Source organism: Mastomys coucha, unplaced genomic scaffold (genome assembly GCF_008632895.1).
Source record: "Mastomys coucha isolate ucsf_1 unplaced genomic scaffold, UCSF_Mcou_1 pScaffold15, whole genome shotgun sequence".
Taxonomy (NCBI): Eukaryota; Metazoa; Chordata; class Mammalia; order Rodentia; family Muridae; genus Mastomys; species Mastomys coucha.
In genome coordinates this window covers 47107959-47118728 of record NW_022196897.1, presented here as the reverse complement: position 1 = coordinate 47118728, position 10770 = coordinate 47107959, and the positions used below count along the sequence as shown (strand labels likewise).

At 39.5% G+C, this 10770-nt stretch overlaps 1 protein-coding gene across 1 annotated transcript in view; it reads left to right on the top strand.

Moving 5' to 3' along the window:
- Positions 1-10770, top strand: part of Baz2b (bromodomain adjacent to zinc finger domain 2B) — a 308453-nt gene that overhangs the window by 993 nt on the left and 296690 nt on the right. The window lies entirely within an intron of this gene.

Below are 10770 nucleotides of genomic sequence, written 5' to 3'. Positions count from 1 at the left end.
ATATATGGGTTTGTCTTTTCATCTGATCAAAGTGGAGTAGCAGTCTGTAATCATCTTTGTCTCATTTATCGACACTCATCGCTATAATAAATTTTAGTACAAACTTAAGGGTTTGGGGTTTTTTGTTTGTTTTGTAATTTTGTTAAAGTTGACACAGGTGTCATCAGTGTAGGCAAAGTGTCTGGTAAAGGATAAAATTAAGTACAGATTACTTTTGAGATTTAATTTGTGCTTTTAAGAGAAATAATTGTTCTATTCTGTTTAGCCGTATAGCACCCTTAAGAATCAGAATCCATGAGTTCAAATCGCAGCACTTCGTCTGATTACCTTTGTCTTCAGCAATTCTTTAAAGTTGCTAAGGATTTCTTAACCCAGGCTTCTTCCTGTGGATTAAGGCCTAATCCACAATGCTGCCTAAACTTCATGGTGGTGTTGAAAGGATTAAATGAGGTGATCTGTCAGTTCTTAGAACATAGCAAGCATTCCATAATTGTTAACAGTTATGTGATGTGTCTAAGCCACCACTTGGCCTTTCTGGAACTTAACTGTGTAGATCCCTTGAACATCTTTCCAAGTTTATTTTGTGTTAAGAGGATTGACTGTACCATTTTCCTGAGCTATAGTAGACAAACTATATGCTTTACTACGAATTATGGATATAAGTAGGTAAAATAGTGACTATATTTTCCAAAACAATAATCAGAGCAAAGGGTTTGATAGCAAGCATCTGAAATCAGACTTCCTCTAAACAAGTTAGACCCAGTCCCTTGGTTTGCAGCAGTCTCTCACTTAGCCCTTTGATGATCTGTCCTTACAACTGAAAGAAATTCAGAACTCCTTTCTGAATCCAAGTGTCTCTGTTGACCTCTTGCAAACATGGTTTCACTAGTTTCCATTTCTTTACTTCCCAAAGACAGTGTCTTAGTGGCCTTTATTCGCTTCATCCCTCTGCCGCATGAACTCGTCTGCCATCTGGCCATGGTCATACAGCCCTGATTCTTGGGCTTAAGCATTGCTGTTATTGTTTAATCTGCTGGATTACTTAGAATTCTCTTTCAGATATTACATTTCAAGTTGCCTGTTTTGCTCTGTTCGTTATACCATAGAACCTTTTTAGGAGCTCCTCTATGCCTTCTTTACGAGAAGATGGGGTGATGTTAGCTTCTTGCAAATTGACCATTTTCAATTATAGGTTATCTTAATCTTCTGACAAACAGGTTTCTCCACTGTGAGACAAGTATTTACAGGACCTTTTTGGGATACCAGTTTCTTCTAAGATGAAAATCTTATTAATCCCTAGGCTAGAGAAGGGAATCTGGGGTTATCAACTAACTTGACAATCTACTATTTAAATTTATAGGTAGCGCCTGGCATGGTAGCGCACACCTGTAATCCCAGCACTCGAACTCAGGAGGCGGAGGCAGGAGGATCACAAGTTCAAGGCCAGCCTGGGCTACAGAGTTCCAAGCCAGCCTGGGCTATGAGACTCTGACTCAAATAAACAAAAACTAATAAAAATAAACATATAGGTAGGTCCCCTTTTCTAGAATAAGGTTCCCTATTTGTAATAAATGTTACATGAAAGTCCTGTGCTGTACATTTTTGATAAAAAGAATTCCTTTTGTGCCAAAAATTGTAACCCTTGTATTTAATGGTTTCATAGATTTTTAATTTTCCTCAACAATTTTTATTGAAAAAATGCAAAATAAATGAATATCTAAAAACATTCCTTTAATTGACTTCTGCTTTTTTTGGCAGCAAAAAAATTTGCTCTCCAAAGGTAATATTGAAAGTATAAGAACATGTGAAAATGATGCCAACTTGCAACCTGAGAAACTGCTCTCACACTGCAACTTCAGCAAAGGTCTCATTCTTAGAGACTGCAGTCACTCACAGTTGTTCCAGACTCTGTCCTAGCCAAGATGACTTCCAATTCATGGGCCACAGTTTCCTTTTACACTACTTAAAATCTAGAGTGTGGGGCTGGAGAGATGGCTCAGTGGTTAGGAGAACGTGGAGTTCCCAGCACCCACACCCAATGTCTCACAGATGCCTGTAGCTCCAGCCGCAAAGCTTCTGATTCCCTCTTCAGGCCTTCCAGGGCACTGTCTTCATTTGCAGGAACCCTCGTACTGACACACACATATACAGCTAATTCAAAATTTAAATCTTAAAAAATTAAAATGTGTTTAGTGAAAGCATCCATCTCTTATTAATGATACAACTAGGGTTTGGAGAACTTGGGCTAAGTCTCACTCACCAGCTGTTACTGTAAATACCTTTAATGGAACAGTCATGCCCGTTTATGTATTGTCTGTATTAGTCAAGGTTCGCTTGAGAAGCATGGACAGTCGTATACCACACATTATCTGTCACCAGGAGATTTACTTTAAGGGTTGGTTAATACAATCGTAGGTGGCTGACAAGTTTGAAATTTATAAGGAAGGCTGGCACATAGATCCAGGAGTCTTTGACAGCCTTGAGGGGGAATTCCCTCTTTCTTGAGAAGCCTCAGTCCTTTGGAGGCTGATTGGATGAGGCTCATCTACACCATTGAGAGTAACTGCCTTCACGTACGGCTAGCAGGCTGTAGATGTGATCCACAAACACAAACCTGCACAGCATTGACCAGACAAGTGTTGATTGCAGAACAGGGTACTGAAGTCTTAAATCAACACTGTAAATTTAGCATCACGTATGTATGATTATTTTCTTCCTACAGAATCAGAACTGAGTACCTGAGACAATACTCACTGTCTGGTCCTGTATTCATAACTCTTCTTGTCGTGGGGACAAAATACTTGATAAAAGTAACTTCTGGAAAGAAGGGTCTGTGCTGGCTGACTGGTTTTGTGTCAATTTGGCTGAAGCTGCAGTCATTTTAGAAGAGAGAACTTCAACTGATAAAGTGCCCCCTGTCAGATAGGCCTGTGGACAAACCTGTGGTACATTTTTTTTGATCAATGATTGAAGGTAGGTCCAGCTCAGTGTTAGTGGTGCCATCCATGGACTGGTGTCCTGGGTAAGAAGGCAGGAGGAGCAAGCAAGTAAGCAGTGTTCCTCTGTGACCTCTGCTTCAGTTTTTTCAGCCTCCAACCATGACTTCTCAGTGATGGATAGTAATGAGGAACTGTACTCGAAAAGTCTTTTCCAAGTTCCTTTGGTCATGGTGTTTTGCCATAGCAGTAGAAGCTCTAAGACTATAATTTGTGTCACAGTTCACTGTGGAACTTTATCCTGGAAGGGAAGACATGGTTAGGACAGAGTGAGAAGGCTGGTCTCCGTGCATCTGCAGTCAGGAAGCAGAAAGAAGCTGAGTGGTGCTCTACTCAGTCCCTTTTCATTTAAGTCGGGGTCCCCAGCCTATATAATGATGATGGCTCGATTCAGGATGGGTCCTCAACCTCAGGTAAACCTATCTGGAAATGCCTTTTAGGTATGCCCAGAAGACTGGCTGTCTCATAGGTAATTCATAAGACCACCAAGCTAACAATGAAGATTAACCATCACAGGTTCTTTACAGAAAATCTGCAAACTTCTAGAGGGAACCACAAAACCAGATTAAATAATCACTATTCCTGTAATATAGTCTAGACAAGCACATACATACACATACATGCATACACATGGCACACACACTTCATTGTGATAATAAGAACCACATTTGGCCTCCATTGTCTATTTCAAGAGGCTGGAAGCAGAAGCAACTACTGATAGAGATTCTGTGGGTACTCTCTCTGAGAAGTTTGGTTGCATCCCCTTTTTACTTGAGTTCTATATAACTGTGTATGTATGTATGTACAGTGATTAGCTTTAATTATCAACTTGATACAGCCTAGAATCACCTGGGAACGACATGGTCAGTTGGCCTGTGAAGAACTTTATTGAGTTCATTGGCATGGGAAACCCCAGCTGAAATGTGGGCAGCAGCATTTCATGGGCCAAGCCCTAGATTGAATGGAAAGAGCTGGACGAGCAATAGCCTGTGTCTGTTGACCTTTGCTGTGTGCTCTTGACTGTGAATGTCCTGAGACCTCTTCTGTCCAGCTCCTGCCCTTGGGACTTCCCTGCCAGATGGAATGTAACCTGTAACAGTGACCAGAAGAGCCCTTTCTCTATTGAGTTGTGTTTGTTACAGTATTTTGTCATGGTAATAGGAAAATAAACTAAGACATTCATGCACATTTGTATATAGATACATTAAGTATATATAGTAATTACATTTCATATCCTAGCTATTTTAATATAGGCTTGGGGTGTCTCTCTTCTTTCCTTCCTCTCTACTTTCTGCTTTGTAATCTGGCGCTACTGCTTCAGCAGCACACTCTGCAGTCACACTGAGAAACTCCATCCGATGTGGCCTTCCACTGTTCTCTGTGCACTGTTCTCTGTGCACGGCCATGTAGTCATAAAAGAGGGGGTAAAGGTAGGGTTTTAACAAGATAAAATTTAACTCTGGATCTTAAGGAACTAGGGAATTGTTTACTGGGAGACTATTGCCCTAAGGTCAACCAAAGGACCATAAATTAATAAATAACATAGTACAATGTTTAACTACTAAAACTAAATAACATGTAGAAATTTAATATAAATTTTACTTAGACATATTTAAAAATAATCTAGAATATTCTGTTGTGTGAGATTGAGAAAATGTTCATCCTGTCCATTAGTTTAAAAAATCCTTTAGTAGAAGTTTCTCTTTTTAAAAATTTCCTATATATACATTTAGTACTTCATCAGACTGTTATTTTTTTCTTTGACAATTCAGCATGGTTTGTTTTATTTATTTATTTTATTTATTTATTTTGTTTTTTCGAGACAGGGTTTCTCTGTATAGCTCTGGCTGTCCTGGAGCTCACTCTGTAGACCAGGCTGGCCTCGAACTCAGAAATCCACCTGCCTCTGCCTCCCAAGTGCTGAGATTAAAGGCGTGCGCCACCACGCCCAGCTGGTTTTATTTATTTTTATTCATGTGCATTGGTGTTTTGCCTGCATGTGTGTCTGTGTGAAGGAGTTAGATCTGCTAGAACAGAAGTCACAGACTGTTGTATGTAGCCAGACTTTGGCTACTTTGTGGGTTCTTCCACCCTTTCAACCCCCAAACCCTAGATGGAAGAGAGAAAAATAGAGGGGGAAGGGGACTACTTCCTGCTGATAAGGGGCATCGTGTTCCTTGGGACAAGTTTGATCTTCTTCGTCAGGATACCTAATTTCTTTTTGTTTCTTCTTTGCACACAACAACCAACCACCAACCCACCCCTCGGAGCTCTAGCATGTCTCTGGAAAGTCCCCAGAATTCCCACCACACAACCACAGAAACTCTGTAGCTAGCAAAATCACACCCCTGCTAGAGCATGAGGCAGCTGCTGTGAACAGTCTGAAGCAGCCCCATTAAACTGAAAATATATTCTTTTAATAGTTTTGTGTGTTTCAAAGAAACCAGAACTCCACAATTGTCCCTACAGTTGTGAGCTGCCATGTGGGTGCTGAGAATTGAACCTGGGTCCTCTAGATGAGCAGCCTGTACTTTTAGCAGTTGAGCCACCTTTGCAGCCCTGAAACTTCTCTTTTACTATTGTTTATAAATTGTACCTCTGCTGTTAGGGAAGTACCATAGCCTAACTACAGCAAAAACTGTGTGTGAAAACCTTTTACAAAAATTTGTTTTTCTTTGTTTATTAGTGTGTGAATGGATGATACTATGTGACTGTGGGTGTACATGAGGTCAAAAAACAACTTGCAAAAGTAGGGTCTCTCCTACCATGTAGATACTGAGGATTGAACTTAGGGCATCAGGCTTGGTGGCACACACCATTCATTACCTGCCTGGGCATCATACCAGCCTATATGTGTTGAATGGCCAATACAATCATATTAAAAACTGAAGACTTTGGAAAGTAATTAAATCATAAGAGCAAAATTCCCATGGCCCTAATAAAACACTTGAGGACTGGACGTAAGGTTGGATAGTCCTGTAGTCCCAGACTGGGGAACCGAGGCAAAATAAAGTAAAATAGAAATAAAATTTCCAGTTGGAGACAAGCCAGAATTATAATGTAGGACCCTGTCCTAAAACAACCAAATGCATGGGGGCAGGGGGTACAGGAGGCTTGAAGGAATTGATTGACTCTTCTACTGTACCACTTAAAGAAGACAAAGATCTAGCAGCCCTTTCTATTGGAGAGCACAGAGAAGCTCTTGGAAACAGGATAGCCTCTACAAGATACCAGACCGCTAAACACCTACATCTTAAACCTCCCAGCCTCCAATAAGTTTCTACTATGCATAAAGTTCTTAGTCTATATTATTTTGTAAACACTTAGATCTTAAACTCCCCAGCCTCCAGAACTGTGAGGAATAAATTTCTACTATGCATAAATTGTTTAGTCTGTATTATTTTATTATAGCAGTACAAATCTAGTAAGAGAGGTAGCAGGTTGTAGCTGAATGGTCAACTTTTACTTAAATAATGAATTGCTACTATCTATAAATACTAGGGCTTAATAACAAAATGATTAAACTATTTTTATGCTGCATCTTTTAATAGCAAGTCATTGAAGTATGACTTTTTCCAAGAATTTAAAAGGAAGAAATTATACTTAAGGAGTTGGGCATATAGGTCTTTTGGTGGAGTGGTCGCCTAGCATACTTGAAGCAAGCATGTCCAATTCCCAGGACAGCACAGAACTGGGACCCATGGTATCCATGCCTGCAGCCCTAGCTGTTATGCCAGTACTTGGAGGTGGAAGTGGAAGAGTCAGAAGTACAGAGTTGGTCTAAAGCTACATGGTGAGTTCAAGGGACATATGAGCATGACCTTACCTTGTGAGGAAGGGAGGGAGGGGGGGAGGGAAGGAGGGAGGAGGGGAGGGAAGGAGGAAGGGAGAGAGAGGAGAAGGGAAGGGAGAAAAGAAGGGAAGGGAGGGAAGAAGGAAGGACAACACTTGAAAACTGTTTTAAAGATGTTTAAGTTATGTATGTACATGTGTGTCTGTGTTGGTGTGTGCATGTGAGTGCAGTTGCAAACAGAGCCAGAATTCTATTCTAAATATTTTAATAATTGCTCACTTTTTCAGATGTACCACTACCCCTTTTTTCCCACAAGAATTATATTTTTAAAATCTTATACATAAAAGACGGAATACACTTTTTAGAATAAGTATGTGAAACTTCCTCCATATTTATCATAACTACCTAGGCTGTAGTCTAAAAATACAGTATTAATGCCAAATCTCACGGTTTTAAAATTCTTTTTTCTTATGGTGCTATGGTTTGAATTCAGGTTATTATACATGCTAGGCAAGCATTATACTACTGAGCTATACCCTAACCTCAAAGTTTTTTAAAAGTATGTTTATTTAAAAAAACCATGGCAGGCTATTTAACATGTTTGGCGGGGCAGTGGTGGTGCGAGCCTTTAATCCCAGCACTTGGGAGGCAGACTCAGGCAGATTTCTGGGTTCAAGGCCAGCCTGGTCTACAGAGTGAGTTCCAGGATAGCTAGGGCTACACAGAGAAACCCTGTCTCGAAAAACCAAAAAACAAAACAAAACAAAACATAAAAAAAACATTATGTTTGTGCTTTACCTAAGATAAAGGTATAGATAATTTTTAAATTATTTTTATTCTGTGTGTGCACGTATGGAAGTCAGAGAGCAACTTTGTGAAGTTGATTCTCTCCACCATGTGAGTCCTGGGGATTAAGCTCACATTGCCAGGGTTGGTATAAGACACCTTTACTCACAGAGGAACCTAACTAACCCTAAATTTCTTGTTTTCAATTAAGCATGTATGGATATGCCTGTGTTGGGGCACATGCATGTGAGCTGGTGCCATGGAATCCAGTAGAGGGCAGTCGATGCACAGGAACTGTAGTTAGTGGCTGTTGACAGCTGCCTGATACAGGTGCTTGGACCCTAACTCAGATCCTCTAGAAGAACAGTTTGTACTCTTAACCTGAGCTGTCTCTCCAACCCCTTTAAATAATTTTAAAGCTTTTAGTAAATTGATACTTTAATGTGGTTGGTAAGACACAGAATTTTAGAACATTATCATTTGCTGTTATTTGCCTCTGTAACTGTGACCTATAACTGTAACTCTATAACACACCTTCTGTTTGCTTTTCATTGACAGCTTGAATTGTTTTTTTAGAATCAATTAAGTGGTTTCCACTTAGTAACAGTATTAACATCTTATCTATTTCACACTCAAAAGAACAATTAGAAGTCTATCACAGTTTTATTACTTGACATCTTCAATATTTTAGAAAATTTTACTGTTCTTTACATTTGGTTTTTTGCATTGTAATGCCACATAAGTAAATGCCTCAGCACCATTGGCTTCTACATTGCAGTGAGGAACTGTGATCAGTGCAGTCATGTGGTCTCACAGTAGGGATAAGTTCTGAGAAATACATTGTGAGGCAGCTTTATTGTTGTGCAAACATTATTTATTGAACTTGTAGGCAATGTAATCTTATGAGACCACTGTGACATATGGAGCCTGTTGGGAAACATCATTATGTAACACATGACCATAAATATAGAGAGGAAACCTTTAAAATAGCATATTATAGGCTTGGGATGTAGTTCAGTAAAGTGTTTGTCTAGTGTACAGGAAGCTGTGGGTTTGGTCCCCAGCACCAAGTAAACTAAGCAGCTAGCACAGGTCTAATGCCAGCACTCAGGAAGTGCACACAGGAGGTTCTGATGTTCAGGGTCATTCTACATCATAGATCGTTCAAATTTGAACTACATGAGGCCCTATCTCAAATAAATAAAGAGCATATGAATCAAATTGTGGATCTTGTATTAAGGTTTGGATGAGACGAAGGGTTAGGCCTCAGAGAAGAAAGCAGGAAGAAACACTGGGTCACTGTTCATCTTAGTGCTGAAGCAAAGCATCAGCAGGTATGCACTGCCACTTACAGCACGCTCTAGGAAGAACAGACTCTAGAAAGTCAAGATCTGTTTCTAACCCTATCTTTAATAATAGCTTTGATGTGGTTAAGCCAACTTCAATATTGACTTGCTGTATAATCCAAAAACATCTGATAGGAAGGGTGTGACAGTCTTACAGAAGCTGTAGTTACATGTGGTCACCCTCTTTGAGGAGACTGCACATGTCTGATTCCAACCTGCATTGTTTGTTCTGTCAGCACATGCTACTTCTGATGTCTGGAAATACCAAAGAGCAGTCCTGGCTGGCTCTGCGCACTCGATGTGTGCTGATGGCCTCATCACACTCTTCATTGTGTTGACATTTGTAGTTTGGTTGCTCATGGAAACTTAAGTAGTAATTATCTCATAGCATTGCCTATGTACTAGTATGTATATGATGGTAAAATATTTATTACTAAAATAGCTTCAGTTCAAGATACTATTTCATTTTAAAATTTTAATAGCAATTAAAAATTTAAGTTATTAGTGCTTTGGAAAATTATGTAGACTTTAATTTCTAAAAACTGATAAATGGGAAAGAAAACATTAATTCAGAGGATTATTAAAATCACTCAGAATATAAATGTTATAAGAAAAGTTGAAGTGGGGCGGTGGTGGTGCACACCTTTAATCCCAGCACTTGGGAGGCAGAGGCAGGCAGATTTCTGAGTTTGAGGCCAGCCTGGTCTACAGAGTGAGTTCCAGGACAGCCAAGGCTACACAGAGAAACCCAGTCTCAAAAAAAAAAAAAAAAAAAAAAAAAAACAAAAAACAAAAAACAAAACAAAACAAAAACAAAAAACAAAAAAGAAAAGAAAAGTTGAACATTCTGAATGTAAGAGGTAGCAATACTTTATAATAAAATATTTTATATTAGAAAACAGACTATTTTTTAGTACTATATAATAGTATTTGTTAGAATGGTCTAAATACTTTTAGGGTATGTGAAGAAGTAGTAGTTCTTAGTGAAACAAAATGCTTTTAAATTCTAGGGATGAGTCTAAGACTTTGTGCATACTGGGCAGGCAATCTACCACTGTGCTATGACTCTAGTCCTCTTTAATAAAAAAAATTTTAAGATTTATTTATTTATTATTTATATGAGTCCATTGTAGCTGTCTTCAGGCACAACCAGAAGAGGGTATTGGATCCCATTACAGAAGGTTGTGATCCACCATGTAGTTGCTGGGAATTGAACTCAGGACCTCTGGAAGAGCAGTCAGTGCTCTGAACCACTGAGCCTTCTCTTCAGCTCCTACTAAATATTTTTTTATGTTAAGGAGAAAGAATAGATTTTTGAAAAGTAGATTTTTAATGACACCCATAGCCTGAGGCAGGAGGATTGCCACATAAGCCCAACTTGTGCTATACAGTGAGTTCAGCACCATGACTTCAAAGCAAGACTTTGTTGCAAAGAAAAACAAAGAACTGATGTAAGCCAGGTCCATGTCCCTTTATGTAAGCCTGTAATCCTAGCGACTCAGGAGTCTACCTGCCTACAGAGTGAGTTCAAGGGCAATTTGGGCAGCTTGCCTATAATGAGGGCAGGGCATGTAGCTCAGTGAGAGAGAACTTTCCTATTGGCTGACAAGTCTAGGATCATTCCTTAATGGGGAGGGAGGAAGGGAGGGAGGAAGGGAGGGAGGGAGAAAGAGAGGGAGAGAGGGGGCTGGGAGTGGAGAGGAGTAAGGAAAAAGGAGGAAGGAGTCAGGGAAGACCCCACAATGAGTGTTCTGGCATGTGATAGCAATTATAATATATACTGGGCAAAATTACAGCTACTTTTCATGAAGTCTTTTCATTCTGACAATTCTTTTTTTTTTTTTTTTTT